At 46.4% G+C, this 27,890-nt stretch overlaps 1 long non-coding RNA gene across 1 annotated transcript in view; it reads left to right on the plus strand.

The window, feature by feature from the left end:
- Positions 1–18,833: 18,833 nt before the first annotated feature.
- LOC134947593 (uncharacterized) overlaps positions 18,834–27,890 on the plus strand; it is a 29,921-nt gene continuing 20,864 nt past the window's right edge. The window contains exons 1-2 of the long non-coding RNA XR_010182641.1: positions 18,834–19,099; positions 27,584–27,647. This is a non-coding gene — a long non-coding RNA (uncharacterized LOC134947593). The remainder of the gene's footprint in view (positions 19,100–27,583; positions 27,648–27,890) is intronic.

Genomic DNA, 27,890 nt, shown 5'->3' on the forward strand with positions numbered 1-27,890 from the left:
CTACCTCAGATGGCAGACACAGATGTCGACACGGATACTGATACCAGTGTCGACGACGAAGAGTCAAATTTAATGTCCACTAGGGCCATTCGTTGCATGATTGAGGCAATGAAAGAGGTATTACACATTTCTGATATAAACCCAGGTACCACAAAAAAGGGTATTATGTTTGGGGAGAAAAAACTACCAACAGTTTTTCCCCCATCTGAAAAATTAAATTAAGTGTGTGAAGAAGCGTGGGCTTCCCCCGATAAAAAATTGGTAATTTCTAAAAAGTTACTAATGGCGTACCCTTTCCCGCCAGAGGATAGGTCACGTTGGGAAACACCCCCTAGAGTGGATAAAGCGCTCACACGTTTGTCAAAGAAGGTGGCACTACCGTCTCCGGATACGGCCGCCCTAAAGGAGCCTGCTGATAGAAAGCAGGAGGCTATCCTGAAGTCTGTATATACACACACAGGCATTATACTGAGACCAGCTATTGCTTCAGCATGGATGTGCAGTGCTGCAGCTGCGTGGTCAGATTCCCTGTCGGAAAATATTGACACCCTAGACAGGGACACTATTCTGTTAACCATAGACCATATAAAAGACTCAGTCTTATACATGAGAGATGCACAGAGGGAGATCTGCCGGCTGGCATCTAAAATAATTGCATTGTCCATTTCTGCCAGGAGAGGCTTATGGACTCGGCAGTGGACAGGGGATGCAGATTCGAAAAGGCACATGGAAGGGCGGGTCCTTTCTGTCCAGAGGCAGAGGTAGGGGAAAAAGGCTGCAACAAACAGCAGGTTCCCAGGAACAAAAGTCCTCCCCCGCTTCTTCCAAGTCCGCCGCATGATGGTGGGGCTCCACAGGCGGAGCCAGGTACGGTGGGGGGCCGCCTCAAAAATTTCTGCGATCAGTGGGCTCGCTCACAGGTGGATCCCTGGATCCTTCAAGTAGTATCTCAGGGGTACAAGCTGGAATTCGAGGCGTCTCCCCCCCCGCCGTTTCCTTAAATCTGCCTTGCCGACAACTCCCTCAGGCAGGGAGGCTGTGCTAGAGGCAATTCACAAGCTGTATTCCCAGCAGGTGATAGTCAAGGTGCCCCTACTCCAACAAGGATGGGGTTACTATTCCACTCTGTTTGTGGTACCGAAACCGGACGGTTCGGTGAGACCCATTTTAAATTTGAAATCCTTGAACACATACATAAAAAAATTCAAGTTCAAGATGGAATCACTCAGGGCGGTTATTGCAAGCCTGGACGAGGGGGATTACATGGTATCCCTGGACATCAAGGATGCTTACCTGCATGTCCCCATTTACCATCCTCACCAGGAGTACCTCAGATTTGTGGTACAGGATTGCCATTACCAATTCCAGACGCTGCCGTTTGGACTGTCCACGGCACCGAAGGTGTTTACCAAGGTAATGGCAGAAATGATGATACTCCTTCGAAAAAAGGGAGTTTTAATTATCCCGTACTTGGACGATCTCCTTATAAAGGCGAGGTCCAAGGAGCAGTTGTTGGTCGCGGTAGCACTATCTCGGGAAGTGCTACAACAGCACGGATGGATTCTAAACATTCCAAAGTCACAGCTGGTTCCTACCACACGCCTACTGTTCCTGGGGATGGTTCTGGACACAGAACAGAAAAAAGTGTTTCTCCCGCAGGAGAAAGCCAAGGAGCTGTCATCTCTAGTCAGAGACCTCCTGAAACCAAAACAGGTATCGGTGCATCACTGCACACGAGTCCTGGGAAAAATGGTAGCTTCCTACGAAGCAAATCCATTCGGCAGGTTCCATGCAAGAACCTTTCAGTGGGACCTTTTGTAACAAGTGATCGGGATCGCATCTTCAGATGCATCGACTGATAACCCTGTCCCCAAGGACCAGGGTATCTCTACTGTGGTGGCTGCAGAGTGCCCATCTTCAAGAGGGCCGCAGATTCGGCATACAGGACTGGGTCCTGGTGACCACGGATGCCAGCCTTCGAGGCTGGGGGGCAGTCACACAGGGAAGAAATTTCCAAGGACATTGGTCAAGTCAGGAGTCGTCCCTACACATAAATATTCTGGAACTGAGGGCCATTTACAATGCCCTAAGTCAGGCAAGGCCCCTGCTTCAATACCAGCCGGTACTGATCCAATCAGACAACATCACGGCAGTCGCCCATGTAAACCGACAGGGCGGCACAAGAAGCAGGATGGCGATGGCAGAAGCCACAAGGATTCTCCGATGGGCGGAAAATCATGCGTTGGCACTGTCAGCAGTGTTCATTCCGGGAGTGGACAACTGGGAAGCAGACTTCCTCAGCAGACACGACCTACACCCGGGAGAGTGGGGACTTCATCCAGAAGTCTTCCAACTGATGGTAAACCGTTGGGAAAGGCCACATGTGGACATGATGGCGTCCCGCCTAAACAAAAAATTAGAGAGATATTGCGCCAGGTCAAGGGACCCTCAGGCAATAGCGGTGGACGCTCTAGTGACACCGTGGGTGTACCAGTCGGTTTATGTGTTCCCTCCTCTGCCTCTCATACCAAAGGTACTGAGAATAATAAGAAGACGAGGAGTAAGAACGATACTCGTGGTTCCGGATTGGCCAAGAAGAGCTTGGTACCCAGAACTTCAAGAAATGATATCAGAGGACCCATGGCCTCTACCGGTCAGACAGGATCTGCTACAGCAGGGGCCCTGTCTGTTCCAAGACTTACCATGGCTGCGTTTGACGGCATGGCGGTTGAACACCGGATCCTAAAGGAAAAGGGCATTCCGGATTAAGTCATTCCTACGCTGATTAAAGCCTGGAAAGAAGTAACCGCAAACCATTATCACCGTATTTGGCGAAAATATGTTGCGTGGTGTGAGGCCAGGAAGGCCCCAACAGAGGAATTTCAGCTGGGTCGATTTCTGCACTTCCTACAGTCAGGAGTGACTATGGGCCTAAAATTGGGTTCCATTAAGGTCCAGATTTCGGCTCTGTCGATTTTCTTCCAGAAAGAACTGGCTTCACTGCCTGAAGTTCAGACATTTGTAAAGGGAGTGCTGCATATTCAGCCCCCTTTTGTGCCTCCAGTGGCACCTTGGGATCTCAACGTGGTGGTGTTGAGTTTCCTAAAATCACATTGGTTTGAGCCACTTAAAACCGTGGATCTGAAATATCTCACGTGGAAAGTGGTCATGTTATTGGCCTTGGCTTCGGCCAGGCGTGTGTCAGAATTGGCGGCTTTGTCATGTAAAAGCCCTTATCTGATTTTCCATATGGATAGGGCAGAATTGAGGACTCGTCCCCAGTTTCTACCTAAGGTGGTATCAGCTTTTCACTTGAACCAACCTATTGTAGTGCCTGCGGCTACTAGGGACTTGGAGGATTCCAAGTTACTGGACGTAGTCAGGGCCTTGAAAATTTATGTTTCCAGGACGGCTGGAGTCAGGAAAACTGACTCGCTTTTTATCCTGTATGCACCCAACAAACTGGGTGCTCCTGCTTCTAAGCAGACTAGTTTTAGCGCCAATTCACAAATTGTACATTCAACAGGTGATAATCAAGGTTCCTCATCTCCAGCAAGGAGAGGGTTATTATTCATTCCTGTTTGTGGTACCGAAACCGGACGGTTCGGTCAGACTCATTCTAAATCTAAAATCCCTGAACCTGTACTTGAAGAGGTTCAAGTTCAAAATGGAATCACTCAGAATGGACATCACCAGCCTGGAGGGAGGGGATTGGATGGTGTCCCTGAACATAAAGGATGCATACCTTCATGTTCCGATTTTCCCCCTCACCAGGCGTTTCTGAGATTTGCAGTACAGGATTGTCACTACCAATTTCAGACGTTGCCGTTTGGTCTTTCCACGGCCCCGATAATTTTCACCAAGGTAATGGCGGAAATGGTGGTGTTCCTGCGCAGGCAGGGAGTCACAATTATCCCGTACTTGGACGATCTCCTTTTTAAAGGCGAGATCTCGGGATAAGTTGCTGGACAGCGTGTCTCTGTCCATGAAGACGTTGCAGATGCACGGCTGGATTCTCAATTTACTGAAATCCCAGGTAGTACCTGCAACGTGTCTGACCTTTTTGTGCCTGATTCTAGACACAGACCAAAAAAAAGTTTTTCTTCCAGTGGAGAAGGCTCAGAAGCTCATAGCCCTGGTCAGGAACCTTTTAAAGCCAAAAAAGGTTTCGATGCATCATTGCACAAAGATTCTGGGGAAGATGGTGGCTTCATACGAGGCCATCCCCTTCGGCAGGATCCATGCGAGGACTTTCCAATGGGACCTATTGGACAAATGGGCCGGGTCCCATCTACAGATGCAGAAACGGATCACCCTGTCTCCCAGGGCAAGGGTATCTTTCCTGTGGTGGCTGCACAGTGCTCACATCCTAGAGGGTCGCAGGTTCGGCATTCAGGACTGGATCCTGGTGACCACGGATGTGAGCCTTCGAGGTTGGGGGGCTGTCGCACTGGGAAGAAATTTCCAAGGTCTCTGGTCAAGCCTAGAGACTTGTCTCGACATCAATGTCCTGGAGTTAAGGGCCATTTACAACGCCCTACGCCAGGTGGAGGAGTGGCTTCAGAACAAACCGGTTCTGATTCAGTCGGACAATATCACGGCAGTGGCTCATGCAAACCGCCAAGGCGGCACAAGAAGCAGAGTGGCCATGGCAGAGGCGACTAGGATTCTGCGCTGGGCGGAAGGCCATGTAAGCGCACTATCAGCAGTGTTCATCCCGGGGGTGGACAACTGGGAGGCGGACTTCCTCAGCAGGCACGACCTGCATCCGGGAGAGTGGGGACTTCATCAAGAAGTCTTCACACAGATCGTGGATCGGTGGGGACTGCCTCAAATAGACATGATGGCGTCCCGTCTCAACAAAAAGCTAAAGAGGTATTGCGCCAGGTCAAGAGACCCTCAGGGGTAGCGGTAGACGCTCTGGTGACACCATGGGTGTTCAGATCGGTCTATGTGTTTCCTCCTCTGCCTCTCATACCCAAGGTGTTGAGATTAATAAGACTAAGAAGGGTCAGAACAATTCTCATTGTTCCAGATTGGCCAAGGTGGACTTGGTATCCAGATCTGCAAGAGTTGCTCACAGAAGATCCGTGGCCTCTTCCTCTAAAGCAGGACCTGCTGCAGCAGGGGCCCTGTCTGTTCCAAGACTTACCGCGGCTGCGTTTGACGGCAGGGCGGTTGAACGCCGGATCCTAGCTGAAAAAGGGATTCCGGAGGAGGTCATTCCTACCCTGATCAAGGCTAGGAAGGATGTGACATCGAAACATTATCACCGTATATGGCGGAAATATGTTTCTTGGTGTGAGGCCAGAGCTGCTCCTACGGAGGAGTTCCATTTGGACCGTCTGCTTCACTTCCTTCAAACGGGAGTGAATTTGGGCCTAAAATTAGGGTCGATAAAGGTCCAAATTTCGGCCTTAACCATTTTCTTTCAAAAAGAATTGGCTTCTCTTCCTGAAGTACAGACTTTTGTGAAGGGAGTGCTGCATATTCAGCCTCCCTTTGTACCTCCAGTGGTGCCTTGGGATCTTAACGTGGTATTAAGTTTCCTCAAGTCACCTTGGTTTGAACCACTCAAAACAGTTGAGTTGAAATACCTCACTTGGAAAGTGGTCATGGTGTTGGCCTTAGCTTCTACAAGGCGTGTTTCGGAATTAGCGGCTTTAACATATAAAAGCCCATACCTGATTTTTCACGTGGATAGGGCAGAGTTGAGGACTCGTCCTCAATTTCTGCCCAAGGTGGTCTCATCTTTTCATATGAACAAACCTATTGTCGTGCCTGTGGCTACACGGGACTTGGAGGACTCCGAGTCCCTGGATGTGGTCAGGGCTTTGAAGATTTACGTGACCAGAACAGCTAGGATCAGGAAGACTGAAGCTCTGTTTGTTCTGTATGCGGCCAACAAGGTTGGCGCTCCTGCTTCAAAGCAGACAATTGCTCGCTGGATCTGTAACACGATTCAGCAGGCGCATTCTACGGCAGGATTGCCATTGCCTAAATCGGTTAAGGCCTATTCCACTAGGAAGGTGGGCTCTTCTTGGGCGGCTGCCCGAGGGGTCTCGGCACTACAACTGTGCCGAGCTGCTCCTTGGTCGGGGTCAAACACCTTTGCAAAGTTCTATAAGTTTGATACCCTGGCTGAGGAGGACCTCCTGTTTGCTCAATCGGTGCTGCAGAGTCATCCGCACTCTCCCGCCCGTTTGGGAGCTTTGGTATAATCCCCATGGTCCTTAAGGAGTCCCCAGGATCCTCTAGGACGTTAGAGAAAATAGGATTTTACTTACCGGTAAATCTATTTCTCGTAGTCCGTAGAGGATGCTGGGCGCCCGTCCCAAGTGCGGACTTCTTCTGCAAGACTTGTATATATTTATTGCTTACATAAGGGTTATGTTATAGTTGGTCGGTCTTGAACCGAGGCTATGTTACTTGTTCATACTGTTAACTGGGTAGTTTATCACAAGTTATACGGTGTGATTGGTGTGGCTGGTATGAATCTCACCCTTAGGTTACATAAATCCTTTCCTCGTACTGTTCATATCCTCTGGGCACAGTTTCTCTAACTGAGGTCTGGAGGAGGGACATAGGGGGAGGAGCCAGTGCACACCCAGAATCCAAAGCTTTCTTAAAGTGCCCTATCTCCTGCGGAGCCCGTCTATCCCCATGGTCCTTACGGAGTCCCCAGCATCCTCTACGGACTACGAGAAATAGATTTACCGGTAAGTAAAATCCTATTTTCTGTATCTTTATCCTATATAATTAAAGGCTAATGCTGCTCTTCACCTCTGTGGGGGGGAAGTCAAGTGTGTTGCATGCCAGCAGCCAGTAGATGGCACCCGACACTGCAATTCAAGTGTTCACACAGCTTTTAGCGCTGACATTACTGTTATGTTGTTCTGTCATTTTGACGTGCTGGTAACTAGTTGCTATATAATAGTTTAACAGTGTAAACCCTAATTATACTGGTTATATAACCAAACTTGACAATATCAAGTCAAATCACTGACACACTTGTTTAATCGTGCAGGAAAAAGGGCAAAATTGAAGTATGTAAGATAGGGGGTCATTCCGAGTTGATTGCACTTAACAACTTTTTGCTGCTCGTGCGATCAACTAGACGCCGCCTATGGGGGAGTGTATTTTAGCATAGCAAGGCTGCGATCGCTTGTGCAGCCCTGCTATGCTAAAAAAGTTTTGTGTGAAACAAGACCAGCCCTGCAGTTACTTACCCTGTGCGATGGATCCAGTGATGAAGATCCCGGAATTGACGTCAGACATCCGCCCTCCAAACGCCTGGACACGCCTGTGTTCGCTGCTCCACTCCCAGAAAATGGTCAGTTGACGCCCCGGAACGCCTTCCGCCTGTCACTCTTCTTGATTTCTTTGTTATTCTTGTCGTTGCCCAGCGACTGCAACGATGCGTGTGCGCATTGCGTCTGGCACACATGCGCAGAACCGACCCGTTTGCACCGTTGCGAAGAACCGCAGCGTGCGAACCGGTCGGAATGACCCTCATAGTATCCTCATTGGTCAATATATAATAAGAGATCTTCATAATTCCAATTTAATATAACCTTGTAGTTACGCAGACAGGTAATGGTCTCTAATTTAGGGATAGATACTTAATTTGATCATCAACCTCAATCAACCATTATAGCATATGTCCTCTACTTACAAAGCTGGTTCATTGTACCAGTACGATTTTGTTACAATACTCTACAGCTGCAACTTTTTCCACAATCAATGCAAATTTGTAACACTATGATGCTGTTTAGCAACCATAACCAGTCCAAGAATTGTTATGTAATACAGCCTTAAGCAGGCTACACACTGGGACAACGGGCCTTCGTTCCAACATCGGCACGAATGCCCATCAACCCAGATCGCCCATACACGCTACAGCAAAGTTAATGAAGGACGGAACGATCATGTTCTGTCCTTCATTAGCATAAACAAGGAACTAGCGATATTGCTAGATTTGATGTGCAGTACATCAAACCTAACGATATTGCTAGCAATCGCAGGAGCATGCATATAGGGCATGCACACTGCCCGATATGCTCCGTTTTGAACGCTATGCCATCTGATCCAGTGGATCGGAGTGGAATATTGCTAAGAAAGAAAACTTTTGAAGTTGGTTATTAAACATTTCAAATTCCCCCATACCCATTCTCAACCATTCTGGGCTGACTTGAGTAAGGGGGGAGTATCTAGTGCAGACTCCATTCCTTTGCTTTTTATACTTATTGCAGATAAGCAAGTGGGTAGACGGGGATAATGTATGACCTAGTGATGAAAGATTCCCTTCCCTCCTCAGGCAATCAGGCACAAAAAGAGGTGAAGATTTTAGTGGGATATATTCCGTCAAGATTCGGCAAAAATATATTTCGGCAGAGGTATGGGTAAGGCATATGTCTAGTAGGAAGTGAATTGAGGCTGGAGGGGGCAGAATATATCAGGGAACACAATGCGGAGAGATTAACAGTAAACAGAAAATAGTTGGGGTATAGCAGTAAAGAACACCAAGGCCAAGGGACAGGATAGGAGCTGTTGATCAAAACAGCAATAAAAAATGGGTTAGCATATTACAATTGAGAGAGCAATAAGTATGTGACAAATGAGGCATAGAGGTAGCATTAAGTGTAGAGCAATAAGGCGTGACTGGGAGTAAGGGGTGTATTTACTAAGCCTTGGATGGAGATAAAGTCGCTAGAGATAAAGTACCAGCCAATCAGCTCCTAACTGTCACTTGTCAGTTAGAAGCTGATTGGCTGGTGCTTTATCTCCAGCAACTTTATCTCCATCCAAGGCTTAGTAAATAGACCCCTAAGAGAGATACATGTCAGTGTGTCAGTGCAGTTCTAGAGATACAGTATAGTGACTGCACAGAGATACATAAGGGGATGGTGAGAGGAACACTTTATAGGGAAGTAAGAGAAATGGAAAATGTAAATGAAGCAGATTTTTATTTTAATGTCAAGACCTATTTTAATGAACTGTATGGAGAATAACACATTTCAACTAATGATATGCATATTCAACTAATAATATGAATATTCATAAATAGCTTTGCATCCCTATTGTAAAACTATACCTTTGTACGTGCTTTTATTTACACTGAATAGATGGGCACCGGGAAGGTTTACATCTGGGCATGATTCATTTGACTCTATTTCATTAAATAATACTAGTATGCAGGAATATATTCTCCTTCAGCTGAGCCTTTGGAGCTCTGCCATGCCGCTAAGCATTGGGGAATTATTCCCTCTTTTAACAAAAAAAGGTCTTTCAGTCTTTGAGGATCTGATTAAAAGAGACTTTACCTTAAATCCATTTCAATTGCTCCGCAGTGACCTTTTTCTTTTATTGTGAGAGTTTCTGGTTCCTCTTTATTGAAACAAAAAAGTGTTTATTATTCTTTGTTAGAATTATAAAGCAAGGAGAGGAAAACATATATTAGCCAGCTTTCAGTTGTGACTTACCATTTATATGTATTGAATAGATTGTGGTGGCGGAGACTCGCATTATGATTTATTTATTTTTTATTGTGTTCAATATAAAAAAAAAAATTACATGAGCATCAAAATAGAGAAATTCTAATGGGTGCTATAGTGATCCAAATCTTTCACAATCCTTCCAGCAATGAATAGAAAATTTGACTAACAAGACAGACAGTTAAGTCCCCAATATATGACCTACCTTTCTTGGTTCTTTCCAGTAATGCATTATAAACATAAGCTGGTGATTGCAAGGCCTTCAGAAGGTCACTTTAGCTTGATTTAATGGTGAGTGCTCTTCAGTAAAGTGCATTGCTTGTGGTGTTGAATCTTCCAGCCTTTAGTTGAAACCTATTTAAAAAAAACAAAAAACCCCAAAAAACAGATGTTTAGAGACTAAAGGGGGGTGCTCACGGGAGAGATGTGTGCTGAGCGATCTTAACACAGACCGCTCAGCACACATCTCTCACCCCGCTCAGCACAGCGCGATGTGCTGAGCGAGGGGGAAAGCAAACGGGGTGCCGCTCACTTCACACAACGGTGAAGTGAGCGACCTGCTAGATTGAGCCTGCATGCAGGCTCAATCTAGCACCGGCGATAGCGATGCGCGCGGCCACGCATCGCTATCGCTGGAGGGCATACACATGGCAGATCCGTGCTTAAAATCTAAGCAATCTAGCAAGATTGCTTAGATTTTAAGCACTGATCTCTCCGTGTGTACCCCACTTTACTTCGTACAGCATCCTCGCATCCAACACATTTTTCATTCCTTATGCCAAAGTTTCCCAAACTCTGCCATTGCAGTCGAGTTTTTAAGGATAGCCATGCTTTAGCATAGGTGACTTAATTAGTACCTGAGTGTATTTGATTTAACCATTTGGCCTCCTCTGAACCATTTTGATATCCTTAAAACCTGAACTGTAATGGTGGAGAGAAACTCTGACTTATGCGCTCTGTTGGTATTCTGTACTATTCTTTTTTAATTATAGGTTTTATTTTCAGCAGTCCCTTTTTCTAATAAACACATTTGTACATGGTCATTTAATACTCCTAAATGGTGTTATAACCATCATATAAAGTAACCACTTAATTGACTATTGATTTTTTTCCAAAAAAAAGTTAACTTATGTATTTAAACTTAACCAAAATAAAAAACAAAAAAGAAAATATTTTTTTTTTTTAAATTCTATCTCTAAAAAATCGGTTTTGCAGACATCGTAAAATTTGCCACCATCATAACTTTCATTTTTACAGCCCCGCAGCTACCAGGTAAAGCACATGCTGTCTGACTGGTTGCATCCTTTGTGACCAAATCAGATAAGGCACTTGCCGGTCTGGTCGCATCTGATGTGATCATGCCAGACAAGTGAAGAAGTGTCAGAAAAGCATGGAAGAAAACCGGAAATATAAAGCATATCAGCAAAAGTTGCAGGAGGTGATGTACAAACCAGTAAATCCTCGGAAGGCAGTCATCCCCTTTTAACTAGTTTTACAATATCCGTTGAGTTTTACAGATGCATACATATGCACCTATCCCTTTTGCACCATATGATGTAAGATGCGGTGCAATTCCCGTGCTGCATACTATTTCTTCCATTTTACTACTTCCAACTGCTTTTTTTTTATCCGTTATGTGTCTTAGCTCACAAATAGTGTGCTAGTTTTTCATGTCGCAGTGGAATCGGTGTAAAGAACGTGTCTTGTGTAGTTACTGATTTTTTTCTCTTATGTCCTAGAGGATGCTGGGGACTCTGTAAGGACCATGGGGTATAGACGGGCTCCGCAAGAGACATGGGCACTATAAAGAACTTCAGAATGGGTGTGCACTGGCTCCTCCCTCTATGCCCCTCCTCCAGACCTCAATTAGATCCTGTGCCCAGAGGAGACTGGGTGCATTACAGGGGAGCTCTCCTGAGCTTCTCTGAAAAAGAATTTTGTTAGGTTTTTATTTTCAGGGAGCTCTGCTGGCAACAGGCTCCCTGCATCGTGGGACTGAGGGGAGAGAAGCAGACCTACTTAAATGATAGGCACTGCTTCTTAGGCTACTGGACACCATTAGCTCCAGAGGGTCGGAACGCAGGTCTCACCCTCGCCGTTTGTCCCGGAGCCGCGCCGCCATCCTCCTCGCAGAGCCGGAAGATAGAAGCCGGGTGAGTATAAGAAGAAAGAAGACTTCAAAGGCGGCAGAAAACTTCAGATCATCTCTGAGGTAACGCGCAGCGGTAACGCTGCGCGCCATTGCTCCCACACACAACACACACTGCATGGCACGGATGGGTGCAGGGCGCAGGGGGGTGCCCTGGGCAGCAATAAAAGACCTCTAGGACTGGCTAAAAGGCATATATAAGCTGAGGTGGCAATATATATTAATTCCCCCGCCAGTATTAATCAAAATGAGCGGGACCAAAGCACGCCGCTGAGGGGGCGGAGCTTGATCCCACAGCTTTAACCAGCGCCATTTTTCTCCACAGCACATGCAGAGAAGCTGGCTCCCCGGACTCTGCCCTGCTGAACATGGTGACACAGGGCAAAAAAGAGGGGGGGGGGCACTTGGAAGGCGCAGTGAGTGTATAGGTATATACAGATAATCATAAAAGCGCTGTTATCTGGGAATTTTGTTCCAGTGTCAGTTGGCGCTGGGTGTGTGCTGGCATACTCTCTCTCTGTCTCTCCAAAGGGCCTTATTGGGGAACTGTCTCCATATAAATATATCCCTGTGTGTGGGGGGGTGTCGGTACGCGTGTGTCGGCATGTCTGAAGTGGAAGGCCCATCTAAGGAGGAGGTGGAGCAGATGATTGAGGTGTCTCCGTCTGCAACACCGACTCCTGATTGGTTGGACATGTGGATTGTTTTAAATGCAAATGTGACTTTGTTACATAAGAGATTAGACAAAGCAGAGTCCAGGGATAATACAGGTAGTCAATCAATGGCTTTGACGGTGTCACAGGACCCTTCAGGGTCTCAAAAATGTCCCCTATCCCAAATAGCAGACACTGATACAGACACGGATTCTGACTCCAGTGTCAACTACGATGATACAAGGTTACACCCAAGGGTGGCCAAAAGCATTCATTATATGATTATTGCAATAAAAGATGTTTTGCATATCACAGATGACCCCTCTGTCCCTGACACGAGGGTACACATGTTTAAGGAAAAGAAACCTGAGGTAACCTTTCCCCCATCTCATGAGCTGAATGCGTTATTTGAAAAGGCTTGGGAAACTCCAGACAAAAAACTGCAGATTCCCAAAAGAATTCTTATGGCGTATCCTTTCCCTGCACAGGACAGGGTACGCTGGGAGTCCTCGCCCAGGGTGGACAAGGATTTAACATGCTTATCCAAGAAGGTGGTGCTACCGTCTCCAGACACGACAGCCCTCAAGGATCCTGCTGATCGCAGACAGGAAACGACTTTAAAATTAATATATACACATACAGGGGCTTTACTCATGCTGGCGATAGCATCGGCGTGGGTTTGTAGCGCTGTAGCAGCTTGGACATACCTTGTCCGTTGATTTTGATACCCTCGATAGGGATACCATTTTATTGACCTTAGGTCACATTAAAGACGCAGTCTTATATATGAAAGACGTTGGGCTTCTAGGTTCGAGAGCCAACGCCATGGCCATTTCTGCTAGGCGAATGCTGTGGACCCGCCAATGGACGGGTGATGTCGATTCAAAAAGGCATATGGAAGTTTTGCCTTACAAGGGTGAAGTTTTATTTGGGGAAGGTGTCACGTATCTGGTTTCCACAGCTACCGCGGGTAAATCTACCTTTTTGCCTTATGTTCCCCCACAGCAAAAGAAAACACCACAGTATCAAATGCAGTCCTTTCGGTAGCATAAGTCCAGAAGAGGTCGGGGATCTTCCTTCCTCGCCAGAGGTAAAGGGAAAGGGAAAAGAATGCCTGCTACGGCTAGTTCCCAGGAGCAGAAGTCCTCCCCGGCTTCTACAAAATCCACGCATGACGCTGGGGCTCCACTGAGGGAGTTCGCGCCGGTGGGGGCACGTCTTCGACTTTTCAGCCACGTCCGGGTTCAGTCGGACGTGGATCCTTGGGGGATGGAAATTATATCCCAAGCCTACAAGCTGGAATTCGAAGACGTGCCTCCTCCCTCAAAAGAGAGGGAGATAGTTTTAGCTGCAATTCAAAAGCTGTGTCAACAGCAAGTGATTATCCAAGTTCCCCTAAATCAACAGGGATAGGGATACTATTCAACCCTGTTTGTGGTCCCAAAACCGGATGGCTCGGTCAGACCCATTCTAAACTTAAAATCCCTAAACCTGTACTTAAGAAGGTTCAAGTTCAAGATGGAATTGCTCTGGGCGGTTATCACAAGCCTGGAAGGGGGGGATTTTATGGTGTCACTAGACATAAAGGATGCTTACCTTCACGTCCCCATATATCCTCCTCTTCAGGCATTCCTGAGATTTGCTGTACAGGACTGTCATTACCAGTTTCAGACGTTGCCGTTTGGGCTTTCCACGGCCCCGAGGGTTTTCACCAAGGTAATGGCGGAAATGATGGTGCTCCTGCGCAGGCAAGGAGTCACAATTATCCCGTACTTGGACGATCTCCTGATAAAAGCGAGATCAAAGGAACAGTTGCAGAAAAGCGCGTCGCTCTCCCTGAGAGTGCTGCAACAACATGGCTGGATTCTAAATCTACCAAAGTCACAGTTGGTTCCTACGACTCGGCTGTCGTTCTTAGGCATGATTTTGGACACAGAACAAAAGAGGGTTTTTCTCCCGATGGAAAAAGCCCAGGAACTCCAGAACATGGTCAGAGACCTGTTAAAACCGATGAGAGTGTCAGTACATCAATGCACTCGAGTACTGGGGAAAATGGTGGCGACCTACAAGGCCATCCCCTTCGGCAGGTTTCATGCGAGGACTTTTCAGTGGGACCTTCTGGACAAGTGGTCCGGGTCCCATCTTCAAATACATCAGAAAATAACCTTGTCCCCCAGGGCCAGGGTGTCTCTCCTGTGGTGGCTGCAGAGTGCTCACCTTCTAGAGGGTCGCAGGTTCGGCATTCAAAACTGGGTTCTGGTGACCACGGACGCGAGCCTCCGAGGATGGGGAGCAGTCACACAGTGAAGGAATTTTCAGGGACTATGGTCAAGCCAAGAGGCTTGTCTATGCATCAACATACTGGAATTAAGGGCCATATACAACTGCCTTCGACAAGCGGAAAATCTTCTTCACAACCTACCGGTTCTGATTCAATCAGACAACGTCACAGCTGTGGCTCATGTAAACCGCCAAGGCGTGACAAGGAGCAGAGTGGCAATAGCGGAAGTCACCAGGATTCTGCGCTGGGCAGAAAATCACTTAAGTGCTCTGTCAGCGGTATTCATTCCGGGAGTGGACAACTGGGAAGCAGACTTCCTCAGCAGACACAATCTCCATCCAGGAGAGTGGGGACTTCATCAAGAAATTTTTGCAGAGATAACAAGTCTTTAGGGACTTCCTCAAATAGACATGATGGCGTCACGCCTCAACAAGAAGCTTCGGAGGTATTGTGCCAGGTCACGGGACCCTCAGGCAGTAGCAGTAGACGCCCTGGGGACACCGTGGGTGTTTCAGTCGGTCTATGTGTTCCCTCCTCTTCCACTCATCTCAAAAATACTGAGAATCGTAAGACGAAAAAGAGTGCAAACAATACTCGTTGTTCCAGATTGGCCTCGCAGGGCCTGGTATTCAGAGCTTCAGGAAATGCTCACAGAGAATCCGTGGCCTCTTCCTCTCAGAGAGGACCTGTTGCAGCAGGGGCCCTGTCTGTTCCAAGACTTACCGTGGTTGTGTTTGACGGCATGGCGGTTGAACGCCGAATCCTAGCCTCTGATAAGTGCTAGGAAGGAGGTGACGGTGAAGCATTATCACCGTATCTGGATAAAGTTTGTATCTTGGTGTGAAGCCAAGAATGCTCCTGCTGAAGATTTCCATCTGGGCCGTTTTCTCCACTTTCCACAGACAGGAGTGGATATGGGCCTAAAATTAGGCTCCATTAAGGTACAGATTTTGGCCCTATCGATTTTCTTTCAGAAGGAATTGGCTTCTCTCTCAGAAGTCCAGACTTTTGTAAAGGGAGTGCTGCACATCCAGCCTTCTTTTGTGCCTCCAGTGGCACCATGGGACCCAGTGGTGTAACTAGAAATTTTTCTCCCCCAAGCCAAAAAATTATTCGGCGCCCCATCCCCCACAATTGGCACTATTAAAGGGATAAATGCGCGCGCGACGCAAAATAGGGTGTGTGGCTTCGTTGTGATGGGTGTGGCTTCACATAAAGGGGAGTGGCATTGCAGGAAAAGACTACGCTATACCGCAGTTTTCCAACCTGCACGCCCAGACGTTAGCCACCACGGGAAAGAAAAATAATCCTGATTCATGCCCCTTACATTATTTGTAATTTTTCCTCCTTATAGTAATGCCCAGTATACATTAGGCCACATACTGCAATGGCCCTTAGACATTATGCCACACTCAATAATGCACATGACACAAAATGCACACACCATAATGCCCCCGACACATTATGCCACACACCGTAATGCCCCCGACACATTATGACAGGAATCGCAATGCCCGTTATACATTATGCTACACACTGCAATGCCCGATACATTATACCACATACCACAATGCCCGTGATATAGTATACAACACACCGTAATGCCCCCGACACATTATGACAGGAATCGCAATGCCCGTTATACATTATGCTACACACTGCAATGCCCCTGATACATTATACCACATACCACAATGCCCGTGATATAGTATACAACACACCATAATGCCTGACACATACCGCAATGCCCGTTATACCCTATGCCATACACCGCAATGCCCGTTATACATTATGCCACACTGCAATGACCCTGAGACATTATACCACATACCACAATGCCTGTGATATAGTATGCCACACACCGTAATGCCTGTGACACATTATGACACACCGCAATGTCCGTGATACATTATGCCACACACTGTAATGCCAATTACACATTAAGTCCTACAGTAAGGCTTCTAATTACTTTTAAATTACCTGCTCGTTGCCAGGGGTTTCATGCACTGGGTGTCATGCTCGTTGCCAGGGGTTTCATGCACTGGGTGTCATGCTCGTTGCCAGGGGTTTACTGCTCTTGGTTCCATGCACGGTGCCAGGGGTTTTCATGCTCAGGGTGTCATGCTCGTTGCCAGGGGTATCATGCACTGGGTGTCATGCTCGTTGCTAGGGGGTAGTGCTTGTTGCTAGGGCTGTGCTCCCAGTGCCACATATGTCCCCAGTGCCAGATATTACCCCACGGTGTCAGGTACTCACATGATCCCAGTGCACAACATAGCCCCCCTATGTGCCAGGTACACATATACCCCCCCTGTGCCACATATGCCCCCAGTGCCAGATATTCCCCCTCAGTGCCACATATGCCCCCAGTGCCAGATATCCCCCCCCAGTGCCAGATATTCCCCCCCAGTGCCAGATATGCTCCCAGTGCCAGATTTCCCCCCCCCAGTGCCACATATGCCCCCAGTGCCAGATATTCCCCCCAGTGCCACATATGCCCCCAGTGCCAGATATTCCCCCCCCAGTGCCAGATATGCTCCCAGTGCCAGATTTCCCCCCCCCAGTGCCACATATGCCCCCAGTGCCAGATATTCCCCCCAGTGCCACATATGCCCCCAGTGCCAGATATCCCCCCCCCCAGTGCCAGATATGCTCCCAGTGCCAGATCCCCCCCCCCCAGTGCCACATATGCCCCCAGTGCCAGATATTCCCCCCCCAGTGCGGTATATGCCCCCTCCGCCGCTCCCCCGCTGGTTTGTGTTGGAGGGACACGGAGGGCACAGCGCGCGCCTCTCCTGTGTCCCTCCTGCATCATCTCCGGCGGCCGCGGGTCTAATAAACAAAGTGCCGGTTCGTGAGCCAATCAGAGATCACGAACGGCACTTCGTTTATTAGACCCGCGGCCACCGGAGATGATGCAGGAGGGACACAGGAGAGGCGCGCGCTGTGCCCTCCGTGTCCCTCCAACACAGCAGGGAGGGTTAGCAGGAGCAGATTGACATGCATATCAATCTGCGCTAAATCAGTGGCGCCCCCGCAGCCCCTCGCCCCCAAGCCACCGCGAGGGCTGCGGGGGCAGTAGTTACGCCACTGATGGGACCTTAACGTGGTGTTACAGTTCCTGAAATCTCACTGGTTTGAGCCTCTTCAAACGGTGGAATTAAAATTTCTCACTTGGAAGGTGGTCATGTTGTTGGCCTTGGCATCTGCAAGGCGGGAGTCTGAATTGGCGGCTTTGTCTCACAAAAGCCCCTATCTGATTTTCCATGTGGATAGAGCAGAATCCTCAATTTTTGCCTAAGGTGGTTTCATCGTTTCATATGAATCAACCTATTGTGGTGCCTGTGGCTACAGGGGTCTTGGAAGATTCTGAGTCCCTTGATGTAGTCAGGGCCTTAAAAATGTATGTAGCCAGGACGGCTTGGGTTAGGAAAACAGAGGCTCTGTTTGTCCTGTATGCAGCCAACAAGGTTAGCGCTCCTGCTTCTAAGCAGACTATTGCTCGCTGGATCTGTAACACGATTCAGCAGGCTCATTCTACGGCTGGATTGCCGTTACCAAATTCGGTTAAGGCCCATTCCACTAGGAAGGTGGGCTCTTCTTGGGCGGCAGCCCGAGGCGTCTCGGCATTACAGCTTTGCCGAGCGGCGACTTGGTCAGGGTCAAACACTTTTGCAAAGTTCTACAAGTTTGATACCCTGGCTGATGAGGACCTACTGTTTGCTCAATCGGTGCTGCAGAGTCATCCGCACTCTCCCGCCCGGTCTGGAGCTTTGGTATAATCCCCATGGTCCTTACGGAGACCCCAGCATCCTCTAGGACGTAAGATAAAATAAGATTTTAAACCTACCGGTAAATATTTTTCTCCTAGTGCGTAGAGGATGCTGGGCGCCCATCCCAGTGCGGACTATCTTCTGCAGGACTTGTATATAGTTTGCTTACATAAGGGTTATGTTACAGTTTTGATCAGTCTCGGGCTGATGCTGTTTTGTTTCATACTGTTAACTGGTTCGTATATTCCATGTTATACGGTCTGGATGGTGTGGGCTGGTATGAATCTTGCCCTTAGATTAACAAAAATCCTTTCCTCGTACCAGAGCCGGCGCAACCCGCTCAGCAGAGTCTGCAAAGCAGGGAGGCGCTGGCCAAGAGAGGCGCTCTCCCTGCTCTGAGACTCCGCTGCTGTGCGCTGCTGCTGCCGGCTGCCATAGCAACAAGAGGCTCGAGACCAGTCCACCAGCAGATCTTCCCTCCCTCCTCCTACCAGCAGAACACGCAGGGGGGGGGGGGGGGGGATGCACTCCATCGTCCGCACAGGCTGGCCACTTTCACTTTCTATTCCATGTCCTGGCTGCAGCTGCAGCCTGCTTGTGATTTATGACATGATGCTGTTCTCCGTTCTCCCTGCTCTCCAGCCCTCCCCCTCTACAACATGCTGATGCAGGGGCTTGAGTGTGGTCAGAGCAGGCCGAGTTTAACTCTTTGAAACCTGTTTTCTAATGTATTGAAGAATGCTGCTGCTGTAAGTGTGTGCTTTCTATATATTTTTTTTGTTACCAGAGCTCTATCTATCTAGGGGGTGGGGGGAAGAGCGCAATTATTATATGTATAAGTGGCACTGAAACTGTGGGCATGTGTATAAGTAGCACACACGTATATGTGTAACTGTATACGTGACACTGATACCGTGGGCATTATTATGTGTGTAAGCGGCACTGCTACCATGGGCATTATTGTGTGTGTAAGCGGCACTGCTACTGTGGGCATTATTGTGTGTGTAAGCGGCACTGATACCGTGGGCATTATTGTGTGTGTAAGCGGCACTGATACCGTGGGCATTATTGTGTGTGTAAGCGGCACTGCTACCGTGGGCATTATTATGTGTAAGCGGCACTGATACCGTGGGCATTATTATGTGTGTAAGCGGCACTGCTACCGTGGGCATTATTGTGTGTGTAAGCGGCACTGCTACCGTGGGCATTATTGTGTGTGTAAACGGCACTGCTACCGTGGGCATTATTGTGTGTGTAAGCGGCACTGCTACCATGGGCATTATTATGTGTGTAAGCGGCACTGCTACCGTGGGCATTATTATGTGTGTAAGCGGCACTGCTACCGTGGGCATTATTATGTGTGTAAGCGGCACTGCTACCGTGGGCATTATTGTGTGTGTAAGCGGCACTGATACCGTGGGCATTATTGTGTGTGTAAGCGGCACTGATATCATGGGCATTATTATGTGTATAAGCGGCACTGATATCATGGGCATTATTATGTGTATAAGCGGCACTGCTACCGTGGGCATTATTGTGTGTGTAATCGGCACTGCTACCGTGGGCATTATTATGTGTGTAAACGGCACTGCTACCGTGGGCATTATTATGTGTGTAAGTGGCACTGCTACCGTGGGCATTATTATGTGTGTAAGCGGCACTGCTACCGTGGGCATTATTGTGTGTGTGAGCAGCACTGATACCGTGGGCATTATTGTGTGTGTAAGCGGCACTGATATCATGGGCATTATTATGTGTATAAGCGGCACTGATATCATGGGCATTATTATGTGTATAAGCGGCACTGATACCGTGTGCATTATTGTTTGTATAAGCGGCACTGCTACCGTGGGCATTATTATGTGTAAGCGGCACGGATACTGTGAGAATTATTATGTGTAACTGTATACGTGGCACTGATACCGTGGGCATTATTATGTGCTATCATGGGAATTGTGTATATGGGGCACTATTGTGTAGCATAACGTGAATATGGGGCAGTACTGTGTGACGTAATATGAAATAGGGGCACTACATACTGACGATACTTTTGTGCTACTGTGTGGTGTAATTAGAATTTGGGGTACAATTGTGTGGGCACACCCCTTCCTTGTGAGACCTCACTTGCCTTCAGTGTGTGCTTTCCCTTTATTAAGTATTGGAGAGAGGGCGCAAATTTATAGTTTGCAGGGAGGCGCCAAACACCCTAGCACCGGCCCTGCCTCGTACTGTTTGTCTCCTCGGGGCACAGTTTCTCTAACTGAGGTCTGGAGGAGGAGCATAGAGGGAGGAGCCAGTGCACACCCATTCTATAGTTCTTTATAGTGCCCATGTCCCCTGCGGAGCCTGTCTATACCCCATGGTCCTTACGGAGTCCCCAGCATCCTCTACGGACTAGGAGAAAAAGCTTTACCGGTAGGTTTAAAATCGTATTTTTTTTCTTGCATCTTACTTCGCACATATAGGGGCTGGCTCAGTTACCAGTGCACGGCCTCAGCACTGCCCTGAGCTGTTCAGTTACTGCCACTGCCCCACACAGTAAGCCCAGAAGGTACACTTAACGTGGATTTTTTGTTGCAGCCTCAGCAGCTGTGAGAATATATCCACATTAAAGTCACCAAGTTTGGTTTACGACATGGGGAAACTCCATAGCTCTGAGCACTTAACCTGAGAACTAGGGATTAATGCATGTTAGCTGCAGGCTTACCGAGCATGGAAACTGGCAAGTCATTGAGTAACTCCAAGAGTCAAACCTGTAGCTGTAGCCGTGCAGAAAGTCCCATGGCTAATTGATCTGCCCCATAGTGTACCAGGTGTTTTGTCACAAAGGAATTGGTATAAAGTTGTGAATAATCCCCATTTATGCTTGGTGGGGGTCACTCTGTTGGACCTGTCTTTTCTACTTTTTCCTCAACTTTGCTAATTCTCCGTCATTGTGCTATTTTTTCTTCAATCTTCCATCATCGTTCACAAACAGTATACTACTGTAGGTACCTAGGATTAGTGTTTTGGTGTGGATAAGGAGCAAAGTTTGCGGAGTGATCAACATTGCTATTTGGTGTAGTTTGAGGATAGGTGTACGTGGACACATCTGTGTATAGGGCCTAATTCTGAGTTGATCGCAGCAGCAATTTTGATAGCAATTGGGCAAAACCATTTGAACTGCAGGTGTGGCAGATATAACATTTGCAGAGAGAGTTAGATTTGGGTGGGTTATTTTGTTTCTGTGCACGATAATAAATACTGGCTGCTTTATTTTTACACTGCAAATTAGATTGCAGATTGAACACACCACACCCAAATCTAACTCTCTCTGCACATGTTATATCTGCCTCCCCTGCAGTGCACATGGTTTTGCCCAACTGCTAAAAAATTTCCTGCTGCGATCAACTTGGAATTACCCCCATAGTCTGCTATTCAGCAATACCGATATAAAAGAGTTAGTAGGTCTTGTTATGATTTGAGATATATACTGTGTGTGTGTGTGTGTGTGTGTGTGTGTGTGTGTGTATATATATATATATATATATATATATATATATATATATCCTGTTAAAAAAAATAAAAGGAACACTAAAATAACACATCCTAGAGCTGAATGAATGAAATATTCTGTAACGTTGTCGTTCCCTATGTTGGTTTAAGATTGATTTATTCAGACGCTCAGAGTGCCGTACCATCCACTTGCTGATATATATATATATATATATACATACATACACTGCTCAAAAAAATAAAGGGAACACTTAAACAACACATCCTAGATCTGAATGAATGAAATATTCTTATTAAATACTTTGTTCTTTACATAGTTGAATGTGCTGACAACAAAATTACACATAAATGATCAATGGAAATCAAATTTACTAACCCATGGAGGTCTGGATTTGGAGTCAAACTCAAAATTAAAGTGGAAAACACACTACAGGCTGATCCAACTTTGAAGTAATGTCCTTAAAACAAGTAAAAATGAGGCTCAGTAGTGTTTGTGGCCTCCATGTGCCTGTATGACCTCCCTACAACGCCTGGGCATGCTACTGATGAGGTGGCGGATGGTCTCCTGAGGGGTCTCTGGACTAAAGCATCCGCCAACTTCTGGACAGTCCGTGGTGCAACGTGGCGTTGGTGGATGGAGTGAGACATGATGTCCCAGATGTGCTCAATTGGATTCAGGTCTGGGGAACCGGCGGGCCAGTCCATAGAATCAATGCCTTCGTCTTGCAGGAACTGCTGACACACTCCAGGCACATGAGGTCTAGCATTGTCTTGCATTAGGAGGAACCCAGGGCCAACCACACCAGCATATGGTCTCACAAGGGGTCTGAGGATCTCATCTCGGTACCTAATGGCAGTCAGGCTACCTCTGGCGAGCACATGGAGGGCTGTGCAGCCCCCCAAAGAAATGCGACCCCACACCATTACTGACCCACTGCCAAACCGGTCATGCTGGAGGATGTTGCAGGCAGCAGAACGTTCTCCTTGGCATCTCCAGACTCTGTCATGTCTGTTACATGTGCTCAGTGAGAACCTGCTTTCATCTGTGAAGAGCACAGGGCGCCAGTGGCGAATTTGTCAATCTTGGTGTTCTCTGGCAAATGCCAAACGTCCTGCACGGTGTTGGGCTGTAAGCACAACCCCCACCTGTGGACGTCGGGCCCTCATACCACCCTCATGGAGTCTGCTTCAGATCGTTTGAGTAGACACATGAACATTTGTGGCTTGCTGGAGGTCATTTTGCAGGGCTCTGGCAGTGCTCCTCCTGTTCCTCCTTGCACAAAGGCGGAGGTAGCAGTCCTGCTGCTGGGTTGTTGCCCTCCTGCGGCCTCCTCCACGTCTCCTGATGTACTGGCCTGTCTCCTGGTAGCGCCTCCATGCTCTGGACACTACGCTGACAGAAACAGCAAACCTTCTTGCCACAGCTCGCACTGATGTGCCATCCTGGATGAGCTGCACTACCTGAGCCACTTGTGTGGGTTGTAGACTCCGTCTCATGCTACCACTAGAGTGAAAGCACCGCCAGCTTTCAAAAGTGACCAAAACATCATCCAGAAAGCATAGGAGCTGAGAAGTGGTCACCACCTGCAGAACTACTCCTTTATTGGGGGTGTCTTGCTAATTGCCTATAATTTCCACCTGTTGTTTATTCCATTTGCACAACAGCATGTGAAATTGATTGTCAATCAGTGTTGCTTCCTAAGTGGACAGTTTGATTTCACAGATGTGTGATTGACTTGGAGTTACATTGTGTTGTTTAAGTGTTCCCTTTATTTTTTTTTAGCAGTGTGTATATATATATATATATATATATATATAAATAAATATATTTTACACACACACTGTATATGTCGAATTGTGACATGACCTACTAAACACATTTACAGCGGTACTGCTGGATTGCAGACTATACACAGATTATATTTGTATGTGTGTGTATATATACAGTATATATATATATATATATATATACCCCATTTCATTTTGAGACTAGTAAATTCAGTTTTCTACAAATAAAAAATAACCTGGTTCATTAGCAAGGTTTTTAATAGGTGTCTTTTCTTTGAACTCAAATTATATAGATGTTTTGAGCTGTCACACAAATTTTGCTACTCAAACATAATGGAGCACAAATGCTCTACGTTAAATGTCAGAGCCAAACTGAGCAGGTCTGAGCTGGCTAACGTTGTCCTTGAAGGGTACTTATGAAGCAAAAAATATTTGACACACCATATGTTCTATTAACGTTGGCAACAGTATGCAACTTGATTTGTGCAATATCACCAAGATTTCTCCCAAAGCGCATACGTTTGTGGAGTGAGATGTTGGCATTCATGAAGGAGAGCTGATTGCATTTAGGGAGTACATTGCACATTAGTGCACCTAATTTTGCGAAGAAGTCTTTAAATGAGATCCAATTTTGTGGAGCATGATTATTGAAAAGAGATAAAGAGGTGGAGAAGATGTGTTTTAGGGCCATTTTCTGCTGCTGAGGATTGCTTTCATGTTTTGATTAATACTATAAATGAGGAGCAAAATATATATTTAATGAAACGCGTAGTAGTATAGTTGTATGAGACTGAAGAGCAATCAGGCGCTGAGCCATTGCGTTTGCTTTGTAACTGAGGACCATTGCATGTACAGTTAGACATATGAATAAAGACAATAAAATAAACTTTAGCTAGTAGCTATCTCACATTATGATACAACAATTAAACACACCAATATACAAAGAAAAATCTAACTCAAAACTCATGTAGTTGATAAGATGTGGTTTAAAAAGAAAGGATAAAACATTCTTGCTGTGGAATTGTGAGTCCATGTAACATGACAAGCAGGATGGGTCATTAGCAACATGTAAGTACCAGCCCAACTGTAATGTACAGGACTATACATTTTATTTAATGCTTTAGGGTACAATTTAATTTCTGTCCCAAATAGTGTTCTATAAACTACTGTGCTACTTCCACTTTATTATAATGCCAATGTTATTCGCTTAGGATTTAAGCCCTGTAGTATAATTGGTAAATGGAATGTATTTAGTGTACCTAAGGTGGTGCTGTACTGTGGCTGTGCTATGATAATATTACACTTCATCCTCTAGTGTTTTGTTCAGATGTACAGAAAGTGTCCCCAGAGCAACATTAAAACATTTCTATCTACCTGTCTTACTCGTCACTTATCTTTCAGTGCTTTGTAGAACAAAGAATTTTTGAATCAGGCAGAATGAAGTTGTACTCAAGGACGTGCAGTACAACCTACAATAATGACTGCAATGGCTGAATGTTAGCTGAAGGTCACATCATTTATGTGCTTTTTAGTGTTTCACTGCTCAACAATGCTCTTTGTGCCACTTGTATACCATGATTTCATATAAAAAGTTTTATTTTAACATTGCAGCTATGTTATTATTATTATTATTATTATTATCCTTTATTTATATGGCGCCACAAGAGTTCCGCAGCGCCCATTTACAGAGTACAATAATACTAATGATTACATTAAAAATTTATAATGATTGATACAAACAATGAAAACGAGCATATGGTTTACACTGTATATCTTAGTGAATAGTTTTAACATCACAAAACTAGGTTTTATACATGGCCAGATGTGTACGATTTATTGGTATAAATTGTTTCTTTAAAACGCAAATACTTGCAGACTGCCCAACTGGGGCTACTTTGGTATAATAAAGAACAAACTAGTGTGCTGTCATTTTCTGCTGGTTGTCAATCCCCAAATGATAGGGAAACAAAAAAGCAAGGGGTATACCAGTGCAACATTAAAATCAACAATGTATGAGAGACGGTTTAAGGTATAACAACAAGCATTTTTTTAAATCGCAATATATAAAATAAAGACTAAAAAAAAAATCTCAATATATGCCGCAGTTATGTCAGAGATTAAAATGTGTGTGTGTATATATATATTTATATATATCAGACCTGATCGCAGCAGCAAAATTGTTCTCTAATGGGCAAAACCATGGGGGTAATTCCAAGTTGATCGCAGCAGGAATTCTGTTAGCAATTGGGCAAAACCATGTGCACTGCAGGGGAGGCAGATATCACATGTGCAGAGAGAGCTAAATTTGGGTGTGGTGTGTTCAATCTGCAATCTAATTTGCAGTGTAAAAATAAAACAGCCAGTATTTACCCTACACAGAAATAAAAGAACCCACCCAAATCTAACTCTCTCTGCACATGTTATATCTGCCCCCCCTGCAGTGCACATGGTTTTGCCCAACTGCTAAAAAATGTCCTGCTGCGATCAACTTGGAATTACCCCCCATGTGCACTGCAGGGGGTGGAGTGTTTTTAAACTGAAATCTAAAGTGCTGTGTAAAATTAAAGCAGCCAGTATTTACCCTGCACAGAAACAATATAACCCACCCAAATCTAAATTTCTCTGTACATGTTACATCTGCCCTCTCCTGCAGTGCACATGGTTTTGCCCATCAGAGAACAATTTTGCTGCGATCAGGTCTGAATTAAGCCCTATATACACACACAATACACACACGGTCGAGTCACATTATTATGACCACCAGCTAATTGCCAGAGTAACCGCCGTGTGCAGCACGGACAGCAGCTAGACGGGCTAAACTGTCATTTTAGACACACGTCTGGTAGCCCCCAGGTTACTTTTGGCGGTGAGCTGCTCCACTCTAGTGTGTCAGTCGGCCCTCACGCACCTTTGTAGCCGATGTTCACCTCTCGCATCAATGGCACATGGTGCTCCGCAGTTTCCACGTTGTTTATTTGCAGTGGTGTCATTTGTCCAGTAACGATACACCTTCGCCACAGCAGCACACGAACAGTTCACAACCTGCGCCGTGTCAGAAATGCCACCCTTTGCCCTAATGTCGACAACCATCCCTTTTTGCAACTCTGATAAATCTCCCCTTTTACCCATGACTGCAACGAGTGATACTGTCTGTGTGCAGACAGCCTATCGCACACCTTATATACCCCACCAAGCCAACGCGCGACACGTGACGTACTTCATGGGCTACGTGCTGCTGATGTCAAATGTAGGAGATGGCAGCCGGCGGGATACTGCCCGAAACATATGTCTGATGTAGACAAATAAATATTCACAGTAACCTAAGTTTCGTGAGTGCCGCCTGCATCTAAATACGGGACCAAATACCCTAGGAGGGCACCAGCTCATTATACATTATCGCATTATACATTAATAGCAGCGGGAAGATGGGGGAGAACAGTGGCTACGGCGCAGCAGGAGGATGGGGCACCGCCACCAGACCTCACGGCAGCGTCCACCCAGCTCCAGCAAGTGAGGTCCCGCTTACTGGAGCCAGGTGGAAGCCACCATGAGGTCTGGTGGCGGTGCCCCATTCTCCTGCTGCGCTGTGCTGTAGCCGCTGCTCTCCCCCGTCTCCCCGCTGCTCTCCCCCGTCTCCCCGCTGCTCTCCCCGTTTTCTCCTCTCAGGTCCCTCATCTCAATCCGACTTTTCTTAAAGTCGGATTGAGATGGTCAGGAACGGCCAAATCCTGTCGGATTTGGCAGTTTATTGAATAGCCCTTGTCGGATCCATTCCAACAAATGCATGTCAGAATGGATCCAACTTTAATTGAATATACCCCTATGTCTGGTGCATGCTTGTTTTTATGAAAACAGGTTTACAGAGCAAGAATTAAGTACTTTACTTAGTAGTTACAGTATGTGATATGCTTACTTACTGAATTGTTTATTCATTCATTATTCCTGCATAGGGCCTACAAGACAATTGAAGATGAAGATTTAAAGTTCCCTCTAATATATGGAGAAGGAAAAAAGGTAAGATTTTTGTCATCTACTTTAATAGAAGATGGGTTACTGTAGTATACTTGCATAGCAGCACAAGCTGGTCATATCTTGGTGTTCCTAGCTGAGTGTAAGATAAGTGAACTTTTGGTTCCTCCTTTCAAATGCAAAAATCATTTGACTGAAGTACAAGTGGCGAAGGGGGCACATTTAGGGGTTCTTTTCTTGGTTTAGCAAGTCCTGCTAAAGGGCTTTTACAGGTGCTACGGTGGTGCC

This window comes from Pseudophryne corroboree, chromosome 8 (genome assembly GCF_028390025.1).
Source record: "Pseudophryne corroboree isolate aPseCor3 chromosome 8, aPseCor3.hap2, whole genome shotgun sequence".
Taxonomy (NCBI): domain Eukaryota; kingdom Metazoa; phylum Chordata; class Amphibia; order Anura; family Myobatrachidae; genus Pseudophryne; species Pseudophryne corroboree.